At 34.4% G+C, this 23,776-nt stretch overlaps 1 non-coding gene across 1 annotated transcript; it reads right to left on the reverse strand.

The window, feature by feature from the left end:
- Nucleotides 1-1,885: 1,885 nt before the first annotated feature.
- LOC114913171 (small nucleolar RNA R71) lies at nucleotides 1,886-1,992 on the reverse strand. Its single transcript, XR_003799212.1, has one exon. It is a non-coding gene; the product is annotated as a small nucleolar RNA R71 (small nucleolar RNA).
- Nucleotides 1,993-23,776: the final 21,784 nt, after the last annotated feature.

Below are 23,776 nucleotides of genomic sequence, written 5' to 3' on the forward strand. Positions count from 1 at the left end.
ATTGCTTCATCCATATTGTATTTCAATCTTTCAAATTCATCTCATAGATTATCCTGGTCAAGACTTTACTAAATTAAAATATAGTAATACATCAACTCTAATAATCTGAAGGAGTCAATTTCATCCTGACCACACACAGACTTCGTAAGTACTTGACTTCGTAAGTAATTACCTAGTAGCCATCCGTCACTGCATTAAAAATTCAGATAGTCCGGCATCAAATTACAGTGAGTTACTTACAAGTCACTATGGTGATCTCAGGTCTGAAGGACACTTATACCCATATGCTTCACGAGCAGTTCTTGACAGTAGAATGCTCAGCAAGTGAGTTACTTATTCAGTGACGATGTACTCCTACATTTCATCTGTATGCCATACCAGTGTCACCACACTCTTTGATTAAGAGGATGACCAACCCATATGGTACACAAGGACCTCCACTCGATAAACATCATCGTCCTGTAATGACGTATCATTTGGTTGCGAACATGTTTAAGAACTATATAATAAATTCTCTCTTTATCGTACACTAACATAGTTCTAAGGACTTCATCACAGCACAAAAGTTCAAAGAAGATGTAATTTTATGATAAAAAATATCAAAATAATTATTAGTCATTAATCAGTAATTCATATACAAAGATGAACTCAATCATTATATGATTGATTTTAGGATACAATTTTCAACACATAGATGATACAGATTAAGTACTTCTATGTCAATACTTCTTGATTTATATACTTTGTGTTTGAATCGGATTAAGGATTCTATGTATGCGGTAATTTTAGTATGCTTTGGATGCAGCATGTTTGAATTAGAGGATTTCATAGAGATTAATGCATTAGTGCTTATTTAAATTACACCTAGACCAAAGGGTAATTAATAAGTAGTTATGCTATGCCTGAACCAAAGAAAAGTAAATATCCTAGGAAACTTCACTGTCACATGAAACAAAAATTGATCTAGTGTGCATGATTACTTGAATATTGTATTGATTGAGTTGGTGAACCCATTGCCTTGATCTTTCTTTGATCTTGATTTCAATCCTAAAAATCACATCCTCTTTGTTATCTTGCAATTTCTTAATTATTTATTTATTTTTCTTTATTTTCTTTATTTTCTTATCAATCAATTTTCTAAATAATTTATAAGAAAGTATTTTTTAGTAGTTATTTTTCAATCTTCATGGGATGATACTCTACTCATACACTATATTATTTGATCAACTGGTGCACTTGCCATAACAATAGATTTGCACGCATCAAGTTTCTGATGCCATTATCGAGGATTGTGTTTAAAACAATATTGAAATGATGATCTTTGCTTTACTTTAGACTTTTATTTTTAAGTTTGATTTTTATTTTTATTTTATTTGTAGGTGTGTGTTCAGTGCATGACACATGCTAGACATAGTGACCTGGTGCCACTTGATCCAGAGATAGATAGGACAATTCGTAGATTAAATCATGCTCAGAGAAGAGTTATGGCAACTGAAGATCCTAACGACATCAATCCAGGACTAGATATAGCAGTCGAAGAATGGCAAGAGGCTATTCGAGTGGCACATCATTCATTAGATGATTATATCACACCATCGATAGCTGATGTAGTTTCAAGCATTAGGAGACCACCCGTGTGAGCACACAACTTCAAGATAAAATCAATGATGATCCAGATGATTCAGACAACTGTCTAATTTAGTGGACATATTCAGGATGATCTGCATGCTCATATTTTAAATTTTCTTAAACTTTGTGATACTTTTAAAATTAATGTGATAAGGCTAAAAGTCGGCTTCATTCTCTTCTTGTAGGATCTATCGTCACATGGGATGCTCTAGCCCAAAAATTTTTATTTAAGTACTTTCCACCTTTCAAGACTACAAAGATGCATAATGATATCACTTCTTTTGTGCAGATGGAGATAGAGTCACTATTTGAGGCCTGGGAGTGTTTAAAGGAGCTACTAAGGAGATGTCCACATCATCAATTATCTGTTTGGCTTCAAGTGCAAATCTTTTACAATGGTTTATCTTCTACTAATCATTCTATGATTAATGCAGCTGCAGGAGGTACCATTAATTGGAAAACTAAGGAGGAAACCTTTGATCTGATTGATAAGATAGCATCAAATAGTTATCATGGCAAACAGACCAGATGATGCCAAGAAGACTAGCAGCTATGTATGGAGTAAACAGCATTCCAGCCTTATCATTCGAGATTGCAGTTCTTTGGGCCGAGTTAAACAGTGTGAAAGGAGCAGCCATGCATGTACAGAGCATCACTTGTGAGCTATGTGGAGGAGGACATGATACAAGTGACTGTCAGATAGGTAATCCCTTCACTAAAACTTCAGATACAGCTAACTATGTTGGTAATTTTTTCAAGCCATAGCAGAATAATCCATACTCCAGCACCTACAATCAAGAGTGGAGGCAGCATTTGAACTTCTCGTGGAGCAATAAAAATGCAGCCTAGCAAGAAGCCTAACATGGAGGAGCTGATGGTTAAATTCATGCAAAACCAAGAAACAGCCATAAGAAACTTGGAGACCAAATTCATACAGAACCAAGAAGCAGCCATATGAAATTTGGAGACTAAGCTCAAGCAGGATCAAGTAGTAGCCATCCGAAACTTGGAGATGCAAGTGGGTCAAATGGCCAAGATGATCTCTGGAAGACCACGAGGATCCTTGCCTAGCAACACAGAGACCAATCCAAGGGAGCAAATCAATGCTATCATGCTAAGAAATGGTAAAGAGCTGGAAGAGCCATATCAAAAAGAAGAAACTAAAGAGGAAACAACAAACAAGGAGCTGACTAACAGCATAAATCAGCCAACTAAAGTTCATTGGTCACCTAAATAGCCAGCAGATGGGTGGTTTTCGAGCATAAAATTTGCTGATCCAAATATGAAGCCCTATGAGCCGCCACTACCATTCTTTGAGAGATAGATATAGCATCCAGATAAGCAATTTTTAAATTTTTCAATATCTTAAAGAACTTATATATTAATATTTTTATTGTAAATGCTATCACTCAAATATCTAGGTATGTCAAGTTTCTGAAAGAAATTCTAACCAACAAAAAGAAACTGAAGGAGCATGAGATAGTAAATTTGAATGAAGAATGCAACCCGATACTTCAAAATAAATTGCCATAGAAATTAAAGAATCTAGGGAGTTTCACTATCCCCTGTGTTATTGGTGATTGTAGTTTTGATAAAGTTTTATGTGATTTAGGAGCAAGTATTAATCTCATGCCTTTCTCTATTTTTAGGTAGCTGGGATTAGGAGAACCACAGCCAACCACTATTACTCTTCAGCTCGCCAATAGGTCCATTAAGTATCCAAGAGGTATAGTGAAGGATGTCTTGATAAAGGTAAACAAGTTTATTTGTCTTGTTGATTTTATTGTTCTTAACATAGAAGAAGATTATGAGGTACCCCTTATCTCAGGGAGACCCTTTTTAGCTCTTGGAGGGGCTTTAATAGATATTCAATAAGAGAAATTGATTCTTAAAGTCCAAGAGGAACCAATTACTTTCAATATTTTTAAGGCTATTAAACATCTCAATGATAATCAAACTTATTTTTGAATTGATGATATTGATAAATTAGTTCATGAGTATTTCGTAGAAAATAGGTTTAAGGACCCTATTCAGGCTTGCATTGTCCAATCAAAAGAGGATTTGACTGAAGATGAAAGGCAAATAGAGTGCATAAGATTATTGGAGGTCAGGTCACACATTCCACAAGCATATAGACCATGCTTTGAAGACTTAGAAAGATTGTCTACTCCTCTCCCAAAGCCATCAATTGAAGAACCACCTACTCCTAAACTTAAACCTCTTCCTTCTCATGTAAAATATGTTTTCTTAGAAAGTTCTTCACACTTACCTATTATTATTTCTTCTTCTTTGATAGATTTAATGGAAGAGAAGCTGTTAAGAGTATTGAAGGAGCACAAGAGGACGTTTGGATGGACCGTAGCAAATATTAAAGGAATTAGTCTCTCAATTTGTATACACAAAATTCTCATGGAGGATAACTATGAGCCTACGGTCCAGCCCTAAAGGAGACTCAACCCAAAGATGCAAGGAGTGGTCAAAAAGGAGATAATCAAGCTACTAGATGCAGGTATTATTTATCCTATCTTTGATAGTTCCTAGGTGAGTCCTGTTCAAGTAGTTCCTAGGAAAGGTGGGATTACTATAGTTCAAAATGATAATAATAAATTGATTCTCACTAGGACTGTGACTAGGTGGAGACTATGCATGGATTATAGAAAATTAAATGATACAACTAGAAAAGATCACTACCCTCTTCCATTCATAGATCAGATGTTAGAAAGATTAGTTGAGCATAATTTTTATTATTTTCTACATGGTTATTCTGGCTATAATCAAATTGCCATAGCACTTGAGGATCAAGAGAAAACTACTTTTATGTATCCTTATGGTATATTTGCTTGTAGAAGAATGTTATTTGGTTTATGTAATGCACCAGCTACCTTTCAAAGATGTATGATGGCCATTTTTCATGATATGATTGAGAATTTTCTCAAGATTTTTATGGATGATTTTTCTATTTTTGAGACTATATTTGATAAATACCTGCATAACTTGTCTCTTGTTTTACAAAGATGTGAGGATACTAATCTTGTTTTAAATTGAGAGAAGTATCATTTGATGGTACAGAAAGGTATAGTGCTCGGCCATAAAGTCTCCCATAAGGAGATTGAAGTGGATAGAGCTAAGATTGAGGTAATTGAAAAGTTGCCTTCACTGACCTCAGTGAGGGTTGTTAGGAGCTTCTTGGGGTATGCTGGATTTTACCATCGATTTATAAAGGACTTCTCTCTAATTTCTAGATCTTTTTCTCATTTATTGGGTAAAGATGTTCCTTTTCATTTTTTTGATGAGTGTTTGCAAACATATATATAACACCCTCAAAGAGAAACTAGTCATGGCACCTGTTGTAGTGGCACCAGATTGGTCCCTACCTTTTGAGTTGATGTGTGATGCTAGTGATATAGCTATAGGAGCAGTACTTGGTCAGAGGAAGGATAAGATTTTTTCGACTATTTACTACACCAGTTGTACTTTGACAGAGGCTCAATGAAAATATGCAACTACAGAGAAGGAGCTCCTGGCAGTAGTATCTGCTTTAGATAAATTTCACTCTCATCTTATTTTGTCTAAAGTTGTTGTATACACTGACCATGTAGCTCTAAAGTATCTCCTTGTCAAAAAAGATGCAAAATCTAGATTGATCATGTGGATTCTTTTGCGGCAAGAGTATGATTTGGAGATCAAAGACAAGAAGGGTATAGAGAATGCTGTGGCTGACCACCTCTCAAGATTAGAGAATGTCATGGAAGAGAAATTAGATGCTTGTCCTATCAAGGAAGAATTCTTAGATGAGCACCTCTACATTATCATGGTAGAAAATTTTCATGTTGATATTGTTAATTATCTGGTTGGTAAGGTTCTCCAACTTAATCTTTTCTATCAATAAAAGTAGAGGTTTTTATCCATTGTCAAGTATTATTTTTGGGATGAACCTTTCTTGTACAAGTATTATGCAGATCAGGTCATTAGGAGATATATTTCAGAGGAAGAGATGGAGAAAATTCTGCACCATTGTCATGACCGTGAGGTAGAAAGACATTTTGGCCCAATTAGGACAACCTATAAGGTTCTTCAATCAAGTTTTTATTGGTCCTATTTATTTAAAGATGCTCATTATTATGTCTCCTTATGTGACCATTGTCAAAGAACTGGAAATCTCTCTAGGAGACATGAAATACCTTTAAACAATATTCTTATGTGTGAAATTTTTGATGTTTGGGGTATTGACTTTATGGGATCTTTTTCTAGTTCTTTTTCAAATCAATATATACTTGTGGCTATGGATTATGTTTCAAAATGGATAGAAGCAACAGCTTTTCCAACTAATGATGCTAGGGTAGTTGTCAAATTTTTGAAAAAGTATATCTTTATACGTTTTGGCACTCCTAGGGCGATCATTAGTGATGGGGGCACACACTTTTGCAATAAGCAATTTGAAAATCTTTTAAACAAATATAGTGTCACTTCTAAGGTAGCTACCCCATATCACCCACAAACAAGCAGTCAAGTAGAGGAGTCCAACAAGAAATTAAAGAGAATCTTAGAAAAGACTGTAAGTGCATCTAGGAAAGATTGGTCATTAAAATTAGATAATGCATTGTGGGCATATAGGACTGCATATAAAATATCCATTGGTATGTCCCCATATAGGCTAGTCTTTGGTAAGGCATATCACCTCTCCATTAAGCTAGAACATAAAGCATATTGGGCAATGAAAATTCTTAACTTTGATATGCAAGATACAGGAAAGAACATGTTGATGCAGCTGAATGAGATGGAGGAATTTTGCCATGATGCCTATGAGAATGCCCGGATCTATAAAGAACATACTAAGAAGTGGCATGACAACCACATTGTAAAGAAAGAATTTCATGAGGGGCAGCAAGTTCTCCTGTATAATTCATGTTTACATTTGTTCTCAAGAAAACTGAAATCAAGATGGATATGTCCCTATACAGTTACTAAAGTCTATCCGTATGGAGTAGTGGAGATCTCTCATAAATCAAAAGGTATATTCAAGGTTAACGGCCACAGGTTGAAGCATTACATAAGTGAAAATTTTAAGGGGGAGAAGGAAGCCCTCCGGTTGCAAGATCTATCTTAGAGCCCTGAGAGTCAAGCTGACGACTATAAATCAGAACTACTAGATAGGTTGTTTCTTTTCCTTTATTCTTTTAGTTTGATTTCTTTTCTTTTAATTTCTTAGTAATGTCTTATTATTCTTTTACTACTTTGGTGTGTTTTCATTTTTATAGAGAAGACAAAGCTCATACCAATTTGGGGGTACAAGGATCACATTACATTAGTTGGACACATACCCACAAATAGGGAAGTTTTCATTTGCCTCTTCGCTATTTATTTATTTTTAACATTAAGAACAATGTTAATTTTAGTTTGTGGGGTGAATAATTATTCTAATCCTCGATTTGACATGATTCCCTCAATTTGGCAGGATAAAAAAAATAAATAGAAAAATTAAAAAATATGTAAAAATCCTAGAGCAAAAGGAGATGAATTGATGTTTTAAGTTTCAGATTTATATTTTTTTTTTCTCAATTGGAACATCACTGATATGTGAATAGGATTGTCATAGATTTTTGATTAAAAATAATGTGGAGAACCCACACTTGAGAAATTGCATGATGCTTTTGTTAATTCTATCTAGTTCATGAATGATGAGATTCTTTGAGCACATATATCCATAATCTTGTGAATTGGCTGTTACTTGGTGATTGATTGTCTGAACTTTATGTTAGAAAATATATCGTTTGATGATTGTGCTAATTATAAATGTATATGAATTGATCAATAATAAAAATTATTTGATATTTTTTATCACAAGATTACATCTTCTAACAAACTCCTATGTTGTGATGAAGTCCTTAGGATTACTTTGATCAATAAAAGAAGATTTATCCCATAATTCTTAAACTGATTTGTGATCAAACGATATGCTATTATTAGGATGATAGCGATATGAAGTGTAGGTCATTGTATGCCATATGCGTTGGTTGTCCTCGTAACCAAATGATGTGGAGACACTAGTATAGCATGTAAGTGAGACGTAGGAATACATCTCATTGAACATGACCAACTGCGGAGCACTCTGCTGTCAAGAGTAGCTTGCGAAGGGTATGGGCATAAGTGTCCCTCTGACCTGAGATCATCGTAGTGACTTACAAGTAACTCACTATACTTTGATGCCGGACTAACTGAGTTTTAAATTTAGTGATGAAAGATTTTTGAGTGCAGTCAAGTACTTGTTAAGTCGGTGCATGAGTCAAGATGGGATTGATCCCTCCAAATTAGTAAGAGTTATCTATCAATGTATTTCAATTTAGCAAAATCTGAGCTCGAATAATCCATGTGATAGATTTGAAAGATTGAAATACAATATAGATGACTTATCTAGGATTGATAGTTAAATCTTAGGTCGTTCTTGAGCATTAGGGTCAAAGAGATGAATTATATGGTAACCATATGCCAATAGATTCTTGAATATTGCTTTGCCATCATTCGATCTATCCAGACGTCGGATCACCATGGCTAGATGGATACATCGATTGGTTTAGAAATTTATTCCTATACTATCGACTTAAATTCAAACCTATGGGGTCATACTCAAAAAAAATTTTTGACTGATCATGTGGCTGATCAACGATTGAGAATCGTTCAAGGGCTTAATCATCAATTTGATTGATGGTTAACCTTACACAAAAGTTGTAATAAATTTATTCACTAAGTGTTAATAAATTAATGAAGGATTAATTAGCAATTAGATTGTTGATTAACTTAATTTGATTGAGCAAAGAGAATTTGATAAAATCTAATTGAATTAGATTCAATAGGTTTGACCCAATTAGGTTATAAGATAACCTAATCGCAAAGGGAGAATTGTCCCTGATTTGATTAGAATTTTGGTTCAATCAATTTTTAATTTGATTAAATTTGATTAAAAAATTATGAATCTAACTAAATTAGGTTTCATCTATTTATTTGGGCTTAACCAGATGTGATTTGGATTAAGATTCAAATAAAAAAATTAAGAATCCATATTGCATTGGACTCTTCTCCCTTGCGCCACCAATTTTCAATGCCTATATTTCTTCACGCCAAGTGATTTTTTATGTGAGATTTCTTCACACCAAAAGCTCTTTTTTTTCTTTATCTCACATCCAAAAATAGATAATTACCTAGTTTTTATGGTATATTCAAATGTGATTTGAAATTGCATACCTTATAGATAATGTTTGACATTATCCACAATGCTTGCCGCCCACTTGCTTTTTATTCTTTTCTTTTATGCGACAAAAGGAGAATTTTATGGTGTGGAAACAAGATTGAAAACCAATTTTACCACAAAAAAATAAGGGAAGGGGGTCCCATATTTTTTTGGATGCGTATTGGTGTGGAATTGAAAGAGGGGGCGACACATCTTGATAGAGTCTAAGATCTCTTGGACTCTTCACCCAACTCCTTACATGCCTAATCAAAAGGGTTTTTATTCTTTCTTGTGTGCGTGTAAGAGACCAGGAAAAGGGCTTTCATGGTGAGAAGTCCTTTGGATGGGTTCATGGCATGAAAAAGAGGAGGAGAGTCCTCTCTTTTTGGTTGTGCGCAAAACCTTGTTTATAGGATTTTGGCCCTAAGGGTTTGGGAAGAGAGAAAAAGAAAAGAGAAGATAGTCTCCTCTCCATCTTTCTTTCACCTCTTCATCTCCTCTAGAAGTCCATCTTCAACTTTGGAGAGATTTCAGAGATTTGAAGAAAGAATCCAGATCGGTCAAGAAGAAGATCTTCGTGCAAACAGCATTCTTGAGGAGATCGATCAGATCGGGGCTTCGAGTGGACTTTTCATAGAGGTCGAACGCATGTGCGACTATGGGCAACCAACAAAGATTATCTTTACCACATCTCTCAGTAGTGGCTATCATCGACCCATGCTCAGGTATTGAGTTATGAACTCAGATAGATGTAGATTTGATCTACTGCTTACATCTATACATGCAGATTTTATCATGTGATTATTTCAGATTTTATATGCAACATATCATGTCATAGATCTTAGAGTAGGTTGATTTGATGATTAGATCATATACATGTTAGATTAATATGATTAATCTAATTATCTTCTGCTATGTTTTATTTCAAAAATTTTTGAAATACATGCATGAAATCGCTTATATTTTCCAACAATGGAATCGGAGCTTAGGTTCAATATGACATGTTATATGTGCATATTAAATCTGAAATTTAATTTTATTTAGATCTGATATATGATATCTTAGATCTAAATTTAATTAATGATTGATCACATAAATTAAAATAAAATTATCCTACTGTAGGTTTTACCTCTTACAGTGAACAAGTATCCTAGTTTGTGCTGATCTTTGATAAAATCTATTTTTATATGTTGCATGTGATGTTTATAATCTGATTTAAATGTGATCTAAGATTATAATCAGATCTAATGTAATTTAGATTAGATCTAAATTCATACATATATGATTTGTGATTAGATTAGATGATCTGATTAGCATGTACTTGGATTGGGTTGATCACCAAGTCGTCCGATCATAGAAGCAAGAAGGGTTTAAAGGCCCTCTCTTTCTATTCGATGGGATACTCTTATGGTGTATAGGGGTGTCATATGATTAAATTTCATGAAGAAAAATGTGAAAGGAAGAACTTCTTTTTTTGCAAAATCTTAGAACTTGAAACCCTAGGTTTGTTGTATGTGATACAAAGTTGTATGAAAAATAAAATATCTAATCTATATGATTAAAATTTTTTAATCATGAGAAAATAAAATTTTGAATCATAAAAAGTTTAGATATGATCTAAAAGGATATTTTTGATTGATTTTATTTTAGGATTATGTAAGATTTTTTAGATCTGAAACTCTTTGAAACATGCTTGCATAATTACTAAGCTAATCCAGTTTTGAACTGAGTTGACCCAGTCCCCTTGGATATCCGTCTCGATGTTGATTGAGTCGATCCAGTTTCAGAATAAAAAATTTTTACATAAAATTTATTATAAATTATTTATAAAAATAAAAAAAATTAAATTTATTTCAAACCTAAACCTAAAATCATATTGATACTGAAACTTAATTAAGAATTAAATATAGAATCAATTAGATCTAGAATTATGATTTAAGATCTAATGACATTGCATAAACTATAGGGACATAGGTTAGCTCAAATTAGATCCTCTAAATTGGATTAGACCTAAGGTTAGAATCAAAAAATTAATAGATTATGTAAAGAAATTGATTAAATCTAACCAAATATTGAATTAGATTAAATCAAGATTTCTCTAGAACCAATACAATAGTTATAGATGGTCAAGTCCATATCTTTGATTAGACCAAATGGACCTTGATTGTGACTCAGTGGTTGAACCCGAATCATTAAGCTAGTCAAATTGAAACTAATTAATCAATTGATGTCTAAGATAAGTTTGGCATTTCGATCGGTGGTTTTTAATTGAGAGCAGCTTACCTAGCCATTTTGATGGTGTCTAAGGCAAACTTGGCATACCCTCCCATCGATCTCACTTACCTGACCAATTTGATAGATTATGTCTTGATTAGACTGCTAAGTGATTCAAGTTGATCCTTGCTATTAAGGTTGATCAGTATGACTGATCTAGGGACCATTTCAACTAGCATGATCCTAATCCAATTCATTGACTTAGTGAAGTCAGTGGGAGGATTGTGATTTACTGATTGATCTCTTCTCATCTTTTCTTTAAACTAATTCTTAAATCTTTAAATTATTAGGTTTCTAAAATGAGCTGATTATGGTGATAACTAGATCATAGCCTCCCATTAAGATGAATGATAATGGATCCATTATTTTTGAGTGATATTGCAGGCACCATCCGTTTAGTGTTCTCTCTGAATGATGGAATTATCATTCATCATATGATGACTCTATTATACTATCTGATAAATGGTTGGGATGATCAAGCCATCCTCGAGTCTGATCATTCTTTAGTTTTAGAATCACTAAGTAGATTCATGTTAATAGTTTGACCTAACTGGGACTTTCAATGGAAGCCCATCACCTATTAAAATAAAATCTGAGGTAAAATTAATTACCAAAAATTATTTAAAAAAATAATTGATTGAGAACCTATCTATAGATGCATATGGGTTGGTGAGCCATACTCAGGCATGTATGCAGTCTGTGTAGATTCTAGTATCCACTAAGAAATTAAGATAATTTCTTAAATTGGAGGTAGAGGCTATCAATTCGTATAAGATAGTGGAAGAATCTTTCAACTAAAGTCCAAATCTTTAGACTCAATCAATTCATAAACATAGAGATCTTGTATTTTCCTTTCAGTTATGGCTAGATATCCATTGCTCTATTCATTGTTTGATAGTGACTTATTTATAGGATCCAACTTTGATAGATGGTATCGAAAGTTGTAAATAGTTTTAAAATATGAATAGATTCTATATATGATTATGAATCTTGCACCTGATGTTTCTGCATCCAACACACATGATACGATCAAGGGTACTTATCAAAAGTGGCCAAATGATCATATCACCATGTGATATTTTTGAGAGCAGTGAAGAACATGAATTTAGTTGTAAATTCGATGTTGCTCAGTGGAAGAAAATTCTTCAAATATTGGAGGAGTTCTTTTGTACCTCTGAAGATGTGTCTTCAGTGCGGCAATAATCTTTTGAGAAAGAAAAAAAAGATGCAAGAGAGTCATAGATGAGCCTGAATTGATAAAAGAGTCTAAGGTTAACCTAGTCTGATAGAGTCTCTTAGTCTGAATAGGAAAAGAAAGAGAAATCAGCAAAGAGTTGCTAGACAAGGTACTTATATGACAACACTTTATGATTTCTTTATCTGTGACACTACTATCTGGGTATTGGATATCGAAAGTCCATGCAAATTGTTGCAATGACGTCAGGTTAGTAGAAAGTTTGAAAACAACAAGAGCTTCCTGAATGTTGGAGATGGAAGTTATGTTCCAATCTTTGTTTTAAGAATTGCAAGTCTATTTTTAATTCTAATAATATTATTTTAGTGATTGTCACTATTGTCTAATGATTTTTGTAATATCATTATGAATGATATTAAAATCATGATGGACAACTAAAGAAATGGTATTTACAAAAGGTCACAGCCTGTTAGTGTACTGTACACAATAAACCAACTCCTTAGAGTAGATAATGTCATGAAAGCCTACCTTTGATAATTTGGCCTCGATCATATGAACAAGAATAGGATCAACAATTCTCAAAGTCAATGATTGTGAATCATTGTCAACCTATCAATCCTATCTTCTTAGTATAATGATCATGTCATCTTTTGCTAGAAAAGATGAACGAGCCAATGATATTCTGAATCTGATACATATTGATGTATTAGATCTATGAACACGTTTGCCATAAATTTGGATTATTTGAAATGTTCAAATAATTCCTTAATAAAGTAGAGAAATAAATTGAAAAGAGCATTGAAACTCTTCGATCAGACCAAAGAGGAGAATGCCTTTTCGGTGAGTTTTTGACATATTTAGAAGAGAATAGGATTCTCTCTTATTGAAATCGACTTTGTTTGACATAGTTCAATCCATGATGGGGTTTATAGGTCTGTCAGTCTCTTTTTGGGATTATGCTCTTAAGAATCTTGTTATGTTCTGAACTGAATTTTGAATTAATCAATTGCAATAACTCCATATGAGATATGGACTAGGCATAAGCCGACACTTTCTTACCTTAAGATTTGGGAGTGTTTATTTTATGTCAAGGATTTGTAGATTGATTAGCTTGGATCCTTGTCCTATAAATATTATTTTGCAAGGTATCTTAAAGAATCTAAGGGATATAACTTCTATCTTGTTAAAAAACAAAAGTTGTTCGGCATTTCTTTTAGAAATAGAGTACCTTGCTAAAAGAACTGATGCCTTTAATGTGGAAATTATGAAGTTCGACAGGTAGAAGAATAGATACAATCTAGTGAACCCATAGAACTGGATTTAATTAGGTCAAACCCGGAACCCATTGTAGAGGCACCATTTAGGAGATCCGATAGAGTACTACATTCGTCGGATAGACACTTCGGTATCTAGGTCCAGGATGTGATCCTATTGAACTCGATGAGAACAACAAGGATCTGATCACCTACATGGATGCTATGCAGAGGTTCGACTCTAATTAGTAGCTTAGAGTCATAAAGTCTGAAATGAAGTCTATAATGATCAACGATGTATGGACACTCATTGATCCACTCGAAGGAATAAAATTCATAGGGTGAATATGGATCTTCAATAGGATCAAAGGGTACAGACGAGAAGGTGGAGACCTACAAAGCTCATCTGGCTGCTTAAGGATATCGTCAACATTGTGGTATTGATTATAACGAGATATTTTCTTCTTTGGCAATGCTAAATATTTCGGAGTTGGAATATGTATTTTGATAAAGTGATCAAAATGCATGGCTTCATTGAGAACGAAGAAGAACTCTGCAAATACAAATGGGTTGATAGTTCTGTGAGTACATTTCTTATTTCGTATGTGAATGAAATTCTCTTAATCGAAAATGATATTCCTTACATTACAGGACATAAAGGTTTCGCTGTTATCATTGTTCTCCATAAAGGACTTAGGAAAAGGCACCTCTCATCCCAGGGATGAAGATCTACAGAGATAGATCTAAGAGGCTGCTTAGGTTATCCCAGTCTATGTACATAGAGTGTTTATGAGTAAAATTTATTCTATCATGTCCATCATGTATGAGACAGGATATGGTACACTCACTAAGATAGTGAGTGGGATACCTGCAGGATCTGACTGAGAATCACTGGTAGGTCATCCATAAGTATTTGAGAAATACTAAGGATCGGTGATTCGGTTATAGAGAATCTGACTTAAAACTTATGGAATTTGATTCCAATTTTTAGTTGGACATAATAATAGCAGAATATGTCAGAATATATCCTTATCCTAAATAATAGAGCAATCTACTAAATATCATTACATGAGATGAAAAATTATAAAGAAAAGTCCCATCGCAACACACTTGCGATTAGCTTATAGGGCACTTTTCTTTCAGGGATGAGAGGTACCTTTTCTTAAGTCTTTTATAGGAAACTATGATAACAGTGAAACCTTTATTCCCTATAATATAAAGAATGTCATTCTCGATTAAGAGAATTTCATTCACATACAAAACAAGAAATATACTCCAAAACTATCAACCCATTTGTATTTACAGGGTTTTTCTTCATTCTCAATGAAGCCATGCATTTTGATCACTTTATCAAAATGCATATTCCAACTCTGAAATATTTAGTATTACCAAAGAAGAAAATATCTCATTATGATCAACACCGTAATGTTGATGATGTCCTTAAGTAACCAGACGAGCTTTGTAGGTCTCCACCATCTCATCTGTATCCTCTGATCCTATTCAAGATCCATATTCACCCTATAGATTTTATCTCTTCGAGTGGATCGATGAGTGTCCATACACCATTGATCATTATGAACTCCATTTCGTACTTTATGGCTCCAAGCCACTAATCGAAGTCGAACCTCTGCATAGCATCCATGTAGGTGATCAGATCTTTATTGTTCTCATCAAGTTCAACAAGATCACATTCTAGACCTAGATACCGAAGTGTCTATCTAACGAATATGGTACTCTACCGGATCTCCCTAATGATGCCTCTACAACAGGTTCTGGGTTTGACTTAATCAAATTCGATTCTATGGGTTCACTAGATTGTGTCGGTTCTTCTGTCTATTGAACTTCATAAGTTCCACATTAAAGGCATCAGTTTTTTTACCAAGGTACTCTTTTTTTAAAAAGAATACTGAACAACTTTTATTCTTTAGCAAGGTAGAAGTTATATCTCTTAGATTCTTCAAGATATCCTACAAAATAATATTTATAGGATCGAGATCCAAGCTAATCAGTCTACAAATACTCGACATAAAATAAACACTCTCAAATCCTAAGGTAAGAAAGTATCGGTTTATGCCTAGTCCATATCTTATATGGGGTTATTGTGACTGATTAATTCTAAATCCAGTTCAAAATATAACAAGAGTCTTAAGAGCATAATCCTAAAAAGAGACTGATAGACTTATAAACCCCATCATGGATCGAACTATGTCAAACAAAGTCGATTCCAATAAGAGAGAATTCTATTCTCTTCTAAATATGTCAAAAACTCACCGAAAGGCATTCTCCTCCTTAGTCTGATCGAAGAGTTTCAATGCTCTTTTTTGTTTATTTGTCTACCTTATTAAAAAATTATCTAAATATTTTAAATAATCTAAATTTATAATAAATATTTTTATAGATCTAATACATTAATATGTATCAGATTCAGAACATCATTGGCTCGTTCACCTTTTCTAGCAAAAGGTGACATGGTCATCTTACTAAGAAAATAGGATTGGTAGGTTGATAATGATTCACAATTAATGATTTTGAAAATTATTGATCCTATTCTTATTCATATGACCAAGCCCAAATTGCCAAAGGTAGGCTTTCATGATATTATCTACTCTAAGGAGTTTGTTTGTTGTGTACAGTACACTAATAGGCTGTGTGTTGGAAAATATATCTCAAAAGCCTATCATCAACCCGTTGACGATTGAGCAACCTTGTATTGTAATTGATTTGTTAATAAATATAATATATTTTTGATATTTTCATCACAAGTTTTCATCTTCTAATGAACTTCGTTATTGCGATGAAGTCCTTAGGACTATTTAGGTTTGATAAAGAGAGGATTTATTGATTAGTCCTTAAAATTATTCACGACCAAATGATGCGCTGTTAATAAGGATGACAGCTTCTATCGAGCAAAGATCGCTGTAGGCCATATGGGTTGGTTGTCCTCTTAACCAAAGAGTGTGGAGACACTAGTATGGCATACAGGTAAGATGTAAGGGTACATCGTCAATGAACATAACCAACTCCAGAGTATTCTGCTGTCGAGAATGTCTCTAATGGGATATAGGTATAAGTGTCCCTTAGACTTGAGATCACCTCAGTGACTTGCAAGCAACTTACTGTGCTTTGATACTGGACTAACTGAATTTCTAATTCAGTGATGAAAGACTTTTGGGTACAGTCAAGTACTTGCAAAGTCAGAGTATGATCAAGATGGAATTGACCACTCCAAGAGTTGGAGAAGAATGAGTCGCTGTATTTCAATTTAGCAAAACTTTGGCCAGGGTAATACATCAGATGGATTTGATATTTTGAAATACAATATGGACAACCTGATCAGAGTTGACAGTTGAACTCTGAGGTGTCCTACGAGCATTTTGGTCAAGGGGATGAATTATATGAAAACTATATCCGTATGGATTCTACGGATGTTGTTCTACACATTCGACCTATCCGACCGTCGGGTACCATTGCTAGATGATCACTTCGATTGGTACAAAAATTTATTTCTATACTACTGACTTAGGTTCGGATCTATGAGGCTACACACATTAGAGTTCACGATCCGATCGGATGGTTGATCAACGATTAAGAATCGTTCTAGGGTTAAACGATCAATACGATTGACATTTAACCTAGTGCAAGTGTTGTAGGATGATCGATTAGTAATTCGATTGCTAATTGACTTAATTTAATTAAGCCAATAGATTAAAATTAAGTCTAATTAAATATGATTTAATTAGATTTAGTTTGGGCTTGATTGGATCAAGTCCAATTGGTTTATTGGATAAGCCAAGTGCAAGGAAAAAACTAGTCCTAGTTCAATTAGAACTTGGGTCAACCTAATTTCTAATTCGATTAGAAAACTAAGTCAGAATTAAATCTAATTTAATCTGATTAAATTAGGTTCTTAATTAGGTTAAGACCTATTCTACTTGGGTTGATTTGATTTTGGTTTGATTTAGTTTGAGAAATCAAATTTGAACAAGTCATAGATTGAATCCTAGTAAGACTAGGATTCCACCTTGAACCACCTTAGCCCCCCACACCCACTCTCTCTTATTTTGTGCAACAAAACCTTCTTTCCCAGGCCTTCACGCATGCCCAAAGCTTTCCACTCTTTCTCTCTTACATGGAATGTGGTTGTGGACCAAGTCAAAGTAGGAATTAGTTTAGATTTCAAATTCTATGAGATAGAATTTTAGAAAATCAAAACTCTTTCCTTATGGCACTAATTTTATCCAGATTTTTTTTGAAATTTTTGTGGCTTTTTGTTGAAAAATATGTCCCAAAAGCCAATTGTCAACCTATTGACGGTTGAGCAACCTTGTATTGTAATTGATTTGTTAATAAATAAAATATATTTTTGGTATTTTCATCATAAATTTTCATCTTCTAATGAACTCCGTTGTTGTGACAAAGTCCTTAGAACTATTTAGGTTCGATAAAGAGATGATTTATCGATTAGTCCTTAAAACTATTCATGATCAAATGATGGGCTGTTAATAAGGACAACAACTTCTATCGAGCATAGGTCGCTGTAGGCCATATGGATTGGTTGTCCTCTTAACCAAGGAGTGTGGAGACACTGATATGGCATACAGATGAGATGTAAGGGTACATCATCATTGAACGTGACCAACTCTAGAGCATTCTGCTGTCGAGAATATCTTTAATGGGATATAAGTATAAGTGTCCCTTAGACCTGAGATCGCCTCAGTGACTTGCAAGCAACTCACTGTGCTTTGGTACTGGACTAACTGAATTTTTAATTCAGTGATGGAAGGCTTTTGGGCACAGTCAAGTACTTGTGAAGTTAGAGTGTAATCGAGATGGGATTGACCACTCCAAGAGTTGGAGAAGAATGAGTCACTATATTTCAATTTAGCAAAATCTTGGCCAGGATAATCCATCAGATGGATTTGATACTTTGAAATACAATGTGGACAACCTGATTAGAGTTGACAGTTGAATTCTGAGGTGTCTTATGAGCATTTTGGTCAAGGAGATGAATTATGTGGAAACTATATCTGCATGGGTTCTAAAGATGTTGTTCTACACATTCGACCTATCCGACCGTCGAATACTATTGCTAGATGGTCACTTCGATTGGTATAAAAATTTATTCCTGTACTATCAACTTAGGTTCGGACCTATGAGGTCACACATATTAGAGTTCATGATCCAATCAGATGGTTGATCAACGATTAAGAATCATTCTAGGGTTAAATGATCAATACGATTGATATTTAATCTAGTGCAAGTATTGCAGGAGGATCGATTAGTAATTCGATTATTAATTGGCTGAATTTGATTAAGCCAATGGGCTGAGATTAAGTCTAATTGAATATGATTTAATTAGATTTAGTTTGGACTTGATTGGATCAAGTTCAATTGGTTTATTGGATAAGCCAAGTGCAATAAAAAACTAGTCCTAGTTTAAATAGGACTTGGGTCAACCTAATTTTTAATTTGATTAAAAAATTAAATCTAATTTAATCTGATTAAATTAGGCTCTTAATTGGATTAAGACTTATTTTAATTAGGATGATTTGGTTTTGGTTTGATTTGGTTTGAGAAACCAAATTTGAACAAGTCATAGATTGAATTCTAGTAAGACTAGGATTCCACCTTGCGCCACCTTAGCCTCCCACGCCCACTCTCTCTTATCCCACACCCACTCTCTCTTATTTTGTATGATAAAACTCTCTCTCCCAGGTCTTCACACATGCCCAAAACTTTTCTCTCTTTCTCTCTTACATGAAATGTGATTGTGGACCAAGTCAAAGTAGGAATTAGTTTGGATTTTAAATTCTATGAGATAGAGTTTTAGGAAACGAAAACTCTTTCTTTATGGCACTGATTTTATCCAATTTTTTTTTAGAATTTTTGTGGCTTTTATGGCACATAATATGCACCCTTTGCTGGTGGTCCATGGCAGAAAAAGGAAGGGACACCCAAGAATTTGAGATAGAGTTTTAGGAAACCAAAACTCTTTCCTTATGGCACTGATTTTATCCAAATTTTTTTTGAAATTTTTGTAGCTTTTATGGCACATAATATGCATCCTTTTCTGGTGGTCTATAGCAAAAAAAGGAGGGGATGCCTAAGAGTTGGGCGCCCCTTGTCTTGCCTTGTTTGAATAATCTTTGACTAGGTATTTGACCTAGACAATGACTCTTCATATATCTCTATTTAAAATAAATTTCTTCATGAAATTTTTGTAGAACATAGAGCATTGAGAGACCTTTGGGGTGTTCAAAAATTAAAGAGAAAGAGTCTTGGGGCATGGAGATCTAATAGACACAAAACTAGGTGTCTGGGTTAGAGCAAAGAGAAGAAGAAGAGGGTCTTCTTCTAGGGTTGCTGATTTCATCTCTTCCCTTCCTTCATCTATAAGTTTTCTGAGAGTGTCTCATCTAAAACTCCTTCTCCTACTTCTCATCTTTAGAAAAGTCTAAATCAAGAAGAAGAAGGCATCTAATCGATCATCAAAAAAGTATCAGTACAGTACTAGCATACTGTGCTGATTTCCTGGATCAGGATTTCTGATCGTGATTCGTGGGCTCGTGTGGATGACTCCTAGAGGCCGGATACATATGCAGCTTGTAACATCATCCTCAAACCCAGATCAGCAAAGTTAGAATGTCTAACTTGCAAGGTAATAGATCTGATCTATTATATTTTACATACATTAGATGTAGTATAGAAACATGTTGATATGATCAACATGTAGTTCTTGCTCTTTATATTTTAATTTTTAATTTAATTTCATATAATAATCAAATAATAGGATCTTAGATCTAGAGATTTTTTAATTTTATAAGATAAATTTTGATTTATTTTAGTCATCCACTGTCTGATCTTGAAAAAATTTCTAGATCTAACCCTGAAACCCTAGATCTGGTTCCTTCAATTTGTATCAGAGCCTAGGTTGCTTATTACATGATTATTTATACATGCTTAAATTATTTTTTTGATTAGATCTAATTTATAATCTGATTATTAAATCTAAAATTAAAATTTTTAAATCAATCACGAACTGTAGGTTGTCCTGCTGTAATGTTTACCCCTTATAGTGCAAAGATTGTCCTAGTTCATGTAGATCTATCTTTAATCATAAATTTATTAGATATGATCTAAATTAAATTCATAATTTATTAGATTTAAAAAGTATTTAAATCTAAAATAAAATCTCTTTGTTAATAATTTTCGCACAAAGAACCATCATATTTTTGTCTGGAAAATCTGCGTAGTTTAAAGTTGAAATTATTTTAATTACATGAACCTATTTAGATTAGATCTAAAGTAGTTTCATGCTTATTTCACTTACATTTTGATTATGAATCAAACATACAACTTGGATAGTAGAATCATGTTGTAAAATATTTTACAAATATGAAAATTATTTTCTAAAAGCTGAACCCCAACCCTCAGCCCAAAACTTAATTGAGAATTAAGAAGTTGTTTGATTAGGTTCTAAGATTGTGAACTGAAGAACCTAAGATACAAACCATAACACATTGGGTTAATGGGTTAGTGAGAATTAGTTCTATTAATTGGGTTAGACCTAAGGTTAGATTAAAGATAGACTTAATTATAGAATTGACTAAATCTAATCAATTGTTGTCTTAGATTAGGTCAAGGATTCTCTAAATCAATTACAAAGTTGTAGTTGGTCAAGTCTATATCTTTAACGAGAACCAAATGGACTTGATTCTTGGCTAAGCGGTCTAGCATGAACTGTTGGTTGATTTAATCAAAATTAATTAAATCAGTTGGTGTCTAAGGTAAATCAGACCGGTGGTTTTTAATTGGCAACCCGCTTATTTGGCCATTTCTTATGGTGTCTAAGGCAAGCTTTGGCAGATCCTCCCACCAATCGAACTTACCTGGCCTTTTGGTGAAATTATATTTTGATCGGATCACTTAACTATTCAAGCTGACCCATGTCAGCTAGGTAAATCAGTGTGATTGATTTAGGTGCTCCTAAACCAGCCCTTTTAATGGTCTCCCTTAAGCTGACTTGGTGAAGCCAGTGGGAGGATCATGATAAGTTGGTTCATCTGACCTCCTCTTCTAAATCAATTAAATCTTCTAAAATTATTAGATCCTTAAAATAAAATAGTAATGGTGATAACTAGATCATAGCCTCCCATTAAGTGGATGATAATGGGTCCATCAGTTGGATAATCATTGGAGGCCCAAAGGCCTGGTGCTTATTGGCTGATGGAATTGTCATTCATAATATGATTTCTTGACTGCATCTTTCTAAATGGTGGTTAGGTTAGCCAACCAAAGTTCGACCTAATCATTTATTGGCTAGATGGGCCAAATATGGTCATGTTAATGGTTGGACCTAACCAGACCTTTTCAGTGGAGGCCAAAGCCTACTGATTAGGGATTGGGGCAAAAAATAAAATTACTAGAAATTATTTAGAGGAATAATTGGTTATGAACCTATCCTTAGATGTACATGGGTTGGTCAACTAAAGTTGGGCTTGTGTGCAGTCTAAGTGGATTCTAGTACCCACTAAGGAATTAGGGTAATTCCTTGAAATGGACGTAGAGGCTACGAATTTGAATAAAATAGTGGGAGAAATCTTTTGATTAAAGTCCAAATCTTTAAATTTAATGAATCAATTACTAATTAGGTTTTGATTTTTCTTTGTGTAGATATGGCCACTTCTCTATCACTCCGATTATTGTTGGACAATGATAAGTTGGTGGGGATCCAACTTTGATAGCTGGTACCAAAAGTTGAAGATAGTCCTGGAGCATGAACAGATCCTATATGTGATAACAGATCCTGCACCTGAGGAGCCAGCTATCAATGCACATGGAACAGTCAGAGACACTTACCAGAAGTGGCTCAGTGATCGGATCAGGGTGCGCTGCATCATGCTGGCTGCCATGAGCAACGAGTTCAGTCACAGATTTGAGATGACTTAGCCAAAGGACATGCTTCAAGTATTAGAGGATACCTTTGGCACACTCAATGACGTGGAGAGGTATAAGACTAGTTGTGCCATCTTCAATGCCAAAATGTGAGATGGTGCCTCTATCACTGATCATGTATTGTACATGATCGAGCTGATGGAGCGTTTGAGCAAGCTCGGCTTTTCCTTGCATGAGCAGCTTGGGAAAGATGCAATACCGAACTTGCTGCCCAAGTCTTATCTCCCATTTCTCACTCATTATAGAATGACAAAGCTTGAAGTAAACTACCATGGGTTACTAGGGTTGCTTCAGAACTTTGAGAAGGATCACCAACTCCACAAGGAGTCGGTGAACTTAGTGGGAGGTTCGTCTTCTGGTTCTTGACCCTTTAAGAAAGGAAAGAAGAACAAGAAGAAGAAAGTGAAGAAGGTGCAAGTTCAGGCTGGGACATCAGCGCAGGGCCAGACCAGAAAGATCAAGCATGATAAAAGTCAAGCTAAATGCTTCTTTTGCAAGAAGTGGGAGCATTGGAAGAGGAACTGTCCTCAGTACATTGCCTCCCTGGACCCGAACAGGCAGAGAAAGAAGCAAGCTATTGCTGGGCAAGGTATTTATATGATAACTCCTTATAATTTTTTTATTTATGATATAACTGACTGGGTATTGGATATCGATAGCCCTTACCATATTTGTAATTCGTTGCAGGGGTTGCAGGTCAGTAGGAGATTCGAGCAAGATGAGAGGTTCCTGAACGGTGGAGATAGAAGACTAGTTCCAGTTCTAGCATTAAGAATCTTGAAACTTGTATTTGAGTCCCATACCGTTATTCTTAATGATGGTCAATTCTATCCCATTTCTTTTTAAATGTTATTTCTATAGGCCTTCTGGCCAAAAATGATTATGAAATTTTAATAAAGAAACAAGTTTATAATATCATTATGAATGGTGTAACTACTTTTTATGGATATTTGAACAATAGTGTGTATATGTTATCACAACCTGTTAACGTTGTCTATTCTATAGGCAAGCACCTTAGATTAGATAGTGTATCAGATATCTACTTATGGTACTATAGGCTAGGTCATATAAATAAGAATATGATAAACAGGTTGACTCAACAGAGAATCCTCGAAGTCAGTGATTGTGAATCACTTCCAACCTGTGAGTCCTGTCTTCTTGGTAAAATGACCAAGTCACCTTTTACTGAAAAATGTGAGAGAGCTACTAGCTCTTGGGCCTAGTACATACTGATGTATGCGGGCC

The sequence above is a fragment of the Elaeis guineensis genome, chromosome 1 (genome assembly GCF_000442705.2).
Source record: "Elaeis guineensis isolate ETL-2024a chromosome 1, EG11, whole genome shotgun sequence".
NCBI classification, from domain to species: domain Eukaryota; kingdom Viridiplantae; phylum Streptophyta; class Magnoliopsida; order Arecales; family Arecaceae; genus Elaeis; species Elaeis guineensis.